Raw genomic sequence first — 10,437 nt, forward strand, 5'->3', positions numbered from 1 at the left:
AAAAAGCTTTATTGAATAAAAGTATACAACGTAAAACATCATTACATAAGAAACATGACTACTAAATGAGAGTAGAAAAGGCACACAGCTCGTCAGGCTCCCCCCCGCCACATCCCACCCCCCACGCCCATCCATCCACCACCAACAGGAAACGCAACTCTCACCCCCTTCCCCCCCTTACCTCCCCACCCCCCACAGCTACCGCCCACCCCCGAGGACAATCACCCCCCGGTCAACAGGCAGTCCACAGCCAACGAGCCTCCCCTCCAATCTCCCCCATACTCTCAAACATCCCCCGCCCTATCCTCCCCCCGACCCTCTCCCCTTCCCTCCCAGGTCCAATCTCCCACCTAGCCCTCTTCCCACACCACCCCCTTCCTCTACCCCGATCCCTATCTCTCAACCCACTCTCCCTAACCACAACACGCTCGGCCCCACTGCAGATGCCCACAACACCCCCATTGATTCCATAACCAAACGGCTCTCAGCCTTGGAAAAACAGGTCGACTCCATCACCCAAGGCCTCATAGAAACCCTCCTCAACCTCGGTTTTGCCTGTTTTCCCCCTAAACCCCCTCCCCGAACACCCCTCCTCGCCAACCCCAACATCACCCAGGGTCCCATAGTACCCCTCAGTGCTCAATATAATCCCCCCAAACCTTCCAATACCCCTCCCCAACGCCCCTCCTCGCCAATGCCATCATCACCTAGGGACCCACAGAAGCACTCAACACTCACCCGACCGATCCCTATCCCAAGGTCCTGGCTTCCAGTCCCAAAAAAACTGAACTCCCCAGAACATCATGGACCAAGCCTCCGACGACTAACCCATCTCACACCCTAGCAGGCTCAAAACTCCTGACCACCAGACCACTCAGATCAGAAGCCCCCATGTCAGACAGTGAAGCAGCATTACTAGCCACGACCTACGACTCTCCCATCTCAGTCTCACCTAAATCTAAAATCCAAGTAATCACTGGTTACCGGAAAGATCAACCCACCTTCAAACGACAAAGATTACCAGTCCTCACCGCCATACCCAGAGAAGTTAAAGACAAAACCACCAGCACTCAGGAGAGAATCACCAATTGCCTCCTAATGAACTGCAGATCGGCCTCATTACATGCAACGGACATAGCTGAAGCCATCCTCACACACGACATAGACGTTGCGTTCCTCACTGAGACCTGGCTTAATAAGTCATCTCCCCCCTGCCTAGACATGCTGGTCCCACCGGGATTCTCCCTCATCTCCAAAGACAGGATAGAACAACGAGGAGGTGGAGTTTCTATCATCCACAGGGACAGCAGGAACATCACAGAAACCTCCCCCTTTGAATACAACTCATTTGAATGCCTATCCGCTTCCATCAAAACCAAAGACAATGACTCTCTACTCTGCCATCTTCTTTATCACCCCCCGGGGAGAAACAATGAGTTTGGAGACCAACTATCCAACCTGATCGCTCAAGACGCTCTCGACGATTCCAAAAACATAATTCTTGGTGACCTGAATCTCCGATGGAATGAATCCCATAACCCTCTAATTAGATCACTATCCAACCTCCTCACCGATAACAACCTCAACATTGCACCGAGGGGCACATTACAAAGGAGCCACACTGGACGCCATCATTGCACAAAACAATTCAATCACGATCAACCACATACTCCCTGTTGACTGGTCAGATCACCATATGATCCTATTTCACATTAATCACCCCATCATCCCGCTTAAACCTCCCCAAGACCCACCCAAATGGTCAAGAAACCTCTCCCAAGTCCCCATAAACATTCTAGAAGGGCAGCTAAGTTCACTTCTTCTAGACAACTCCCCACACCTTTCGACCAACGAACTCATTGACCACTACAACTCAGAGCTAGTCTCCATTCTCGATAATCTAGCTCCTCCAAAGCTCAAAAGAAGCCGCGCCACCCCATCTAGAACGTGGTTCAATGTGGACCTCAACGCAGAGAGAAGATCATTGAGAGCCAAAGAAAGAAAGTGGAGAAACAACCCAACAGCCACCCTTCGCCTACAACTAAAAACAGCCCGCAAGAAGTATAACAACGATATCAAAAACAAGAAATCCAGCTTCTTCCGAGAGGCTCTAGCCAACTCCACAAACAGACCTAAGGAGCTCTTCAACATAATCAGACATCAAACATCCAAGCCTCTGCCCTCACCCCTGCAAGCGTCCAAAGAACTTTGCGACAACTTCGCCAGCTTCTTCAACGACAAGGTCCTAAAAATTGAACTATCTCTAGACATCAGTAACGCGGCCATTCCTCAGACCCTCCTCTCTGGCCCCTCCCCCCCGTGGCTAAGCTTTCGCCACGTGCAGGAAACTGAGATAATCTCGCTGATCTCGACCTCCAAACCATCAGCTCACATCTCAGACCCCATTCCTCCCTCACTAGTCAAAAAAATGAAGCTCACTTTAGCACCTATCTGGGGCAAAATCATAAACAGCTCCCTACAAAGCGGAGTGGTCCCTGACTGTCTAAAAATGGGACAAGTCACTCCTTTGCTGAAAAAACCCGGTCTTGACTCTGCAGACTTGAACAATTTCAGACCGATATCTAACCTCCCTGTACTCGCCAAAACACTGGAACGCTGTGTTCTCCTGCAACTGACTCATCATCTGGATAACATCAATCTCCTCGACCCCCTCCAATCTGGCTTCAGACAAGGCCGCAGCACAGAAACCGCAATGCTGAACATCATAGATGACATTCACGGTTCTCTTGACGCTGACAAGTGCTGCCTTCTCATACTCCTTGATCTATCCGCAGCTTTCGACACGGTAGACCATAAGCTCCTCATCAAAACTCTGCAAGCAAGAGCTGGCCTCGGCGAAGTAGTTCTTGATTGGTTTTCTTCCTTTCTCCACAACCGTTCGCAAATAATAAAACTGAAGAACTTCACCTCCGAAACGCAGCAAGTCAACAAGGGTGTCCCCCAAGGATCAGTACTTTCACCTCAGCTCTTCAACATCTATATGGAACCGCTCGCCAAACTACTCAGGAATGCCAATATCCTCTTCCACCTCTACGCGGATGACACGCAGATTTACCAGGAAACCTCTTCACTTAATGACATCCACAGACTAAATGCTGTCTTAAAAGATGTTCAAGACTGGCTGACAAAAAACCATCTGAAACTCAATCCCGACAAGACCGAAACTCTTCTCATCTCAAACAAAGAAGACAATCCTCAAATCACTGAATGGCTGAAGTCGATCGATGCTCTTAAAGGTTCTCTCACGCCAACTGATTCCGTCAAATCTCTGGGTTTCACCCATGACCCCAAATTAACCTTGACAAACCACATTAATAACCCGGCAAAAAGTGCTTTCTTCAACCTCAGACTGCTGAACAAAATAAAACCTTTCATTCCAAACAAAGACCTTAAACTAGCCACTCAATCTCTAGTTCTATCTAGACTGGACTATGGGAACTCAATCCTTACAGGTATACCCAAATCACACTTGGCTCCATTAAAAACAACACTACATGCGGCAGCAAGAATGATCACAGGATGCAAAAAATTTGACCACATCTCCCCAGCACTCAAAGCACTTGAATGGCTCCCGGTGGAAATGCGTAGCTCCTTCAGAACGGCCTGCCTAACACACAAGGCCCTCCACACCGGTAAACCAGAATACTTGGCAAACAAGCTCACAAAAGCAGGCCAAAGCAGATATTTGAGAAGCTCCAACTCCCTGTTGCTCATCCCACCAAAAACCAGAAAGAAGAAAACTGCGGACTGCTCCTTCACTGGAAATGCCCCCAAAATATGGAACTCTATCCCCCCTCATATCAGAACTCTACCTTCCTATCCGGACTTCAAGATCCAACTCAAATCCTTGTTCCTCACCCGTTCCCTAGGTCCTAGATAATTAGGATCTCCCTCTGAACTATGTGTTATCTCTGTATCCTTCTACCAAAAGTCCTACTGTTACGAACTTCTCCTCCCCCAATATTGTCTTTGAGGACTGCCTTTATTTGTTACGTATCTTTTTGCTCACCATGCCTTTCCTTTTACTGTAAAGCGCTCTGCTACCTTCGGGTCTTGTTAGCGCTATAGAAAACTCTTAAATAAATAAATACCAAGACAACATAGATTTTAAAGGTTTTTTGTCAAAAGGGAGGGAGAAGAGAGAAAGAGAGAGAAGGAAAAGAAAAGATAAAGAGAAGGGAAGATAATTAAAACATCTATGGGGTATGTCTAGATAAGTAATCTGTCAAAGGTAGCCATAACAAATCTTTCTTAATTAATAATGGTACAGTATTAGCAAAAGCGCGATCAAGTCTGTGGTGGTTGCATAATAAATTCCACCAACCATTATATGAAAGGTTGGAAGTGTCTTACCAATTGGTACTAATAACCTGAAAAGAAATGGCAATGAAAAGATCGATAAATTGACGTACATTACAAGTAACATTCCAAACAGGAGATGACCCACCCAAGAAAATGTGTGTAATCTCAAAGGGGACATTTGTAGATAGAATCTTGTTAAGTGTAGACCAGATACGAGACCAACGTGATTTGACCAAAGGACATTGGAAAAACATATGGAGAAAATCACTATTATCGTGAGAGCAAGACCAGCATTTTTTGGAGTAGAGTAATTTGAATTTGTGTAAGTCAGAAGGGGTAAAAAAAAAAAGCCTATTGTAAAAAAAAAAAGAAAAGTTTGAGTGGTGCTTGCAGAGTGGGAAACCGAATGTATTTTAGTCCAGATGGTGTCCCAGACTTGTGGGGGAAATTCCTGGTGTAGGTCAGCTTCCCATAGTAGTTCAAGTTTAGATTTAATCCTTTCAGCAGTGGTGCGGGATAGTAGTTTATAAATGGCAGAGGCACTGAAGGGGATGGTAAAGTCAGGTGGAATCATGTGGGAAGGGTCAGTGGTAGAAGTGGGATCGGTCGTAGAAAGAAGAGAAGAGAGAGGCTGAGAGAGTAAAAGAAATTGAGGTAGGTGTGTGTTAGAAAGATTGAAGGATTCGCACAATTCCTGAAAAGTTCTTAAGGAGTGATCTTGAAGAAGGTGTTCGTAAGTAATGATACCTTTGTCAATCCACTCCTTCCAGAAAAGCGCCCTATTATTGATCTTGAGGAATTTGTTATACCAGATCGGAGTAGACAAATGAAACTGTGGATGAGAAGGAGGAGCGAAACAATGAAAGCGCTAATACCTTGGAATGTTTAAAGATGGGAGGAAGAAATCTCTTTGGAGGATGGGATAGGCGAGTAGCAGTAAGGAATGTAAAGGGAGTGAGTTGCGCAAGTTCAATAGAACTCCAAGCAGTCAAGGGAGGAGAAGATGAATCAGTAAGAAAAGGCCAAATTTGTTCAAGTGTAAATGCAGAATGAAAACGAGAAATATTGGGAAAGTTAACCCCTCCCAAATCTTTAGGTTGTTGAAGGCGAGAGAGAGAAACCCTAGATTTGCGATTATTCCATAAAAACTTGGTTAGAAGGGTATTAATGGATTAAAAAAAATAATGTAGGAGAGAAATAGGAAGCATAGAAAGATAAAAAATGGTAATGGGAAGTAACATCATTTTGACAGTAGCAAGTCTTCCCCACCAAGACAAGAAAAGAGGAGACCAACTGTCAGTAAGTGAAGACATTTTTTTGAGAATATCTTTATGATTGACTTTGATGGTTTCCCTAATGGTGTTGGCATACAAGATACCTAAGCATTTAACATACCCTGGAGACCATGTAACACCAGATCCCTCAAACATATGAGAAAGACAAAACCTATTAAGAGGAAGGACTTCAGATTTATCAATGTTCAGTTTATAACCAGAAACCAAAGAATAATCTTGGAGTAGCGAACAAAGAGCGGGTAAGGAAACAGCTGGATTGGAGATATAAAGTAAAATATCATCCGCATAAGCTGTGAATTTTATTTCAACTTTCTGACATATGAAGACAGAATAGGATGGAGAAAGTCTTATCTTTTTCCAAGAAGGGCTCAAGGGCCAGAATAAAAAGGAGGGGGGAAAGAGGGCAACCCTGTCTGGTTCCTCTATGAAGAGGAAAGTATCAAGACTGAGTTCCATTTACCCAAATAGAAGTTTGGGGGGAAGAGTATAGTAATTGGATAAACTTTAAAATGGGGGACTGAAACCATGCCATCTGAGCGCTCCAAACATAAAATCCCAATATACCCGATCAAATGCTTTTTCGGCATCCAATGTAATTGGTGCGACGGGGGAATTCATTTTTGCGCAAGATGTATGATATTAAGGAGCGTTCTTGAATTATTGGTGATAGACCTACCCTTGACAAAACCAGATTGATATATGTTAACTAGATCAGGGATCACTTTATTAATACGAATAGCTAGAAGTTTTGCATAAAAGTTGCAATCTGTGTTAATGAGAGAAATGGGTTGGTAGTTCTTACATAGAGAAGGATCTTTATCCTTCTTAGGAAGCAAACAAAGCATCGCCTGAGTAAAAGAACGCTTTGATTCACCCACAGCTAGAAAGTGTTGAAGTAAAGTAAGGAGGTGAGGTACTAAAACATTCTTAAAGTGGAGGTAGAAACGTACCGTGAAGCCGTCCAGGCCAGGTGTTTTATCCTTTGGAAGACGAGTAATAGCTTTGACCAATTCTGTTTCTGTAGTAGGAGCATCAAGAGAAGAAAATTCTACAGAATTATCAGAGGTCTTAGGAAGAGAGTGAAAAAAGGAATCAATTTGCTCAGAAGAGGGGTTAGATTCTGGGGTATACAGCGAAGAATAGTATTGAACAAAACAATCGAGAATTTTGGCATCAGTGGACTGAGGAACCCCATGAGAGTCTTTGATGGTAACAATCTTGGATTTTTGTTTTTTATCTTAAGATAGTTCGCAAGTGATTTGCCTGCTTTGTTACGTTCACCATGCATTTTGGCGTTAAATTTAAGAAGATGATTAGAGGTGGAATCCCAGGAATGTTTGTTAAATTGCATTTTTGCTTTGATAAGGGAGGAGAGTGTATCATGGGAGTTAATAGTAAAGTAAAGGTGTTCGAGATCTTTAATTTGTCGGAGGATTTGAGGTGATTTGCTGAGGGCATTCTTCTTCTGACGGGACACAAAATCTATAATGCAGCCTCTAGCAGCGGCTTTGAAAGAGTCACAGAGAAAATGAAATTCGGAGACAGTATTGAGGTTGTTTCGAAAGAATTCCTCCATAAAAAGAACAAAATGATCATTGAATTGAGGGTCAAGTAGTAGTGAGTTATTGAATCGACAATGGCGAGAGAGAGGAGTAGGTGAAGGAGAGTCCATATCTAAGATAACAGGGGCAGGGTCTGAAATAAGAATAGACCCTATTTCAGAGTTAGTCATACTATTGAAGGGCATGATGCGTGAGAAAAATATAATCAATATGGGAGTGTGAAGCATGAACTGGGGAAAAAAAAGAAAATTCGAGGGAGTCAGGATGGGAAGTTCTCCAGGAATCAATAAGGCCTCTAGAGGAAATGGATTTGTAAAATGATTTTTGCATTAGAAAATATCGAATATTCGAATATATCGTACTTGTGACTTGCGATCCAGAAAAGGATCCATGAGTTCATTACAATCACCACCCACAATCAGGCTTTCAGCCACATGAGAAGAAAGGAGCGAGGAAAAGTCATTCCAAAAGGTTAAATCAATGCCATTAGGGCCATTAACATTGCAAAAGGAAAAATGAACATTGTTAACAATACTATTAAGAAACAACCATCTACCATTAGAATCATGAAATTCATTTTGAATCTGAACAGACAATGACTTATGAAATAAAATAACAACACCATTTTTGTTATTAACTGCAGGAGAGCAAAAAACCTCTCCCACCCATTGTTTACGTAGTGAAGACACATCTTGAGAGGAAATATGCGTTTCCTGTAAGAGAGCTATATGACATTTCAATCGAGCTAGATGAGACAAGACACGTTGCTTTTTAATGGGGTTTCGAAGACCCTTAACATTCCATGAAATGATACGAAGACCATTCATAGTTGAGAGTAAAGGAAAAATAAGAAGAAAAGAATAGACCAGTTAAGAGAGAAGAGATGAAACTGGATAGAAATTGAATAAATGAATAGGATGAAAGGAATGAAAAGGATATCAAATGAAAAAGGAAATGGCAATCACAACTGGCACAGCTGTAAGACACAATATAGCACCGGAAAAAGGATAAAATTAAGAGGGCAGAATACAGAGAGTAGAATAGAATATACTAAGAGGTAAGTAAGACAAATGTTGCTAAAAAAGAAGGTACAAGGAGGTGAAACTACAACAGGAAAACGATGTGAGGAGGGAAAAGGAAGGAAAGAGAAAACCGCATACTAGGAGGAGAAGAAAAAAGGATACAGCATAAAAAGAGAAGAAACAGAGTGAGAGGTAAGGGGGAAAGATACAGGGAAAGAGAGGAAGGGGGAATTCCCCCCAAAATAGACATCAGAAGGAGGATGGCGGAAAGCCAAAAAGCTTTAGCCAATAAAAACAATGGAACAAAAAACATTAATGTGGAAGGGGGGCAGCGAAGAGCAAGACAACCGCGTGAGAACGAGACTACATAAAAGACAAGTCGCAAAATATCATTAAAAAAAAGTAAAAATAACAAGGGGTAGAGGCGACCTTATAAAACAAAACAAGGGAACTTACCAAGAACACGGAGGGAAAGCAGCAGCGGGAAAAAGTGGAATCCTAAGTACAGACATCAGGAGAATACAGAAGGGATTCATCAAAAACACATCAAACAAATACCTGAAAAACATGAGGAAGGATGAATATTCGGATACAGATAGACAACATATTACATACTACATAGAATATTCAAGATAAACAAGTCATAACAAAAATACATTAACAGAGTAATCAGGGTTTGCTCAATTCCATAAGTTCTTCTTTGTGGGTATGAATAAACTTTCGTAGATCAGCAGGATCGTCTAAACTGAAGGTTCTGGCTTTATAAGTCACCTTGAAGAAACGGGGGTGAATTAAACCATAGCGGGCGTTCATAGCTCTCAACGTAGGTCTGAGATCAAGAAATTCCTTCCGACGAGAAGCGGTGACTTTAGAAACATCTTGAGTGAAGAAGATTTTATCACCAGACCAAAGTAATTGTTTGTGCTGTTTGGCTGCATGAAGAATTGTCATAAGGTCTGAGTACAAAAGAAAGTAAGCAATGATACCTCTGGGCTTAGATGTAGAAGATGATGTCGTCTTTAATCCCAAGCGATGAGCTCGTTGAATATTAAAGTCCGAAGACTTTGGAAGGTCAACAATCTGAAGAACTTGAGTTTTCAAGAATTGGATCATGTCCGACCCCTCCGAATTTTCTGCAATACCATAAATACGAAGGTTATTGCGCCTGTTGTGATTTTCCAAATCCTCTGTGCCTTTTTTGAGCTGACAAACTTCTTTGGTAAGTGAGTCAACTTTGGTAACAACATCTTGAGCATCACTGATCTTATGTTCCACATCAGAAAGTCTTGTGTTGAGGTTCGACCATTTATCATCTAGCTTTTGAAGAGTAGTGGCAGTGTCTGACATAAAAGGACGGATGAGACAGAGCTCCTCCATAATGTCCTCCAGAGTAACACGCAAAGGCGATTTGAACGGAGAAGGTGGGTCTTGTTTGAGGCATTTGCCTGTAGAAGCAGAAGAGTCTTTGCGACTGCCAGTAGAATTCCCATGAGATTTGGTAGAGTGTGAGGGCTCCATTGTGAAACCAACAGTATGAGAAGATGAAGGTGAGGACCAAAGGAAAGTGGCCAGAGGTATCAAAGAGTAAAAAAATTAAATAAAAAAAAGATGATGAAAAAACTAAGCAAGCGTGGAAATCCAAACCACCAAGAAATTGCGGCAAGAAAAAAGCGTTGGAGCTGAAGTACTGGAGATAAGTATCACAGAACCAGTGGAGTGTCCAAGGAAACAGTAGAGCAACAGTGATATTAAGGCAGGCAGCCAATAAAAACAAAGTTAAAAGAACTGCACCACTGAGGACATCGTAGGGAAACAGCGCCCATAAAAATGTCCCATCAAAATTGCATAAGCCTCAAGTAAAAAGAAGGGAAGAATCCTCAAAGAAGTACAGGCTGTGCACATATATGAGGAAAAAATAAATGCAGCGCGAAAACGAAAACAAAATGGCGGCCGCTAGCTGAGGCAAACACAAAAATCAGCATAACTTTGCTAAAAAGACCGAATTACGGTAGAAAAACTTGCCATTATGGGCCCCATATCTTCCGATGCACGAAACTGCCGTTTTTAAAGTGGCAGCGCTGCAGGAAAAGGTTCCCTTCATCTCGAAGCCAACTCGAGCGAACGGAGCTGTTCACATCACAGCCATCTTGCCGCGCTGCGCTGCGCCGTGCCGCGCCGCGCCGGCAATTGGTAGTTTGACACAGGCCAAAACGCACATTAAGCAACTGGCTTGTA

The sequence above is a fragment of the Lissotriton helveticus genome, chromosome 1_2 (assembly GCF_964261635.1).
Source record: "Lissotriton helveticus chromosome 1_2, aLisHel1.1, whole genome shotgun sequence".
In the NCBI taxonomy this organism is placed as follows: domain Eukaryota; kingdom Metazoa; phylum Chordata; class Amphibia; order Caudata; family Salamandridae; genus Lissotriton; species Lissotriton helveticus.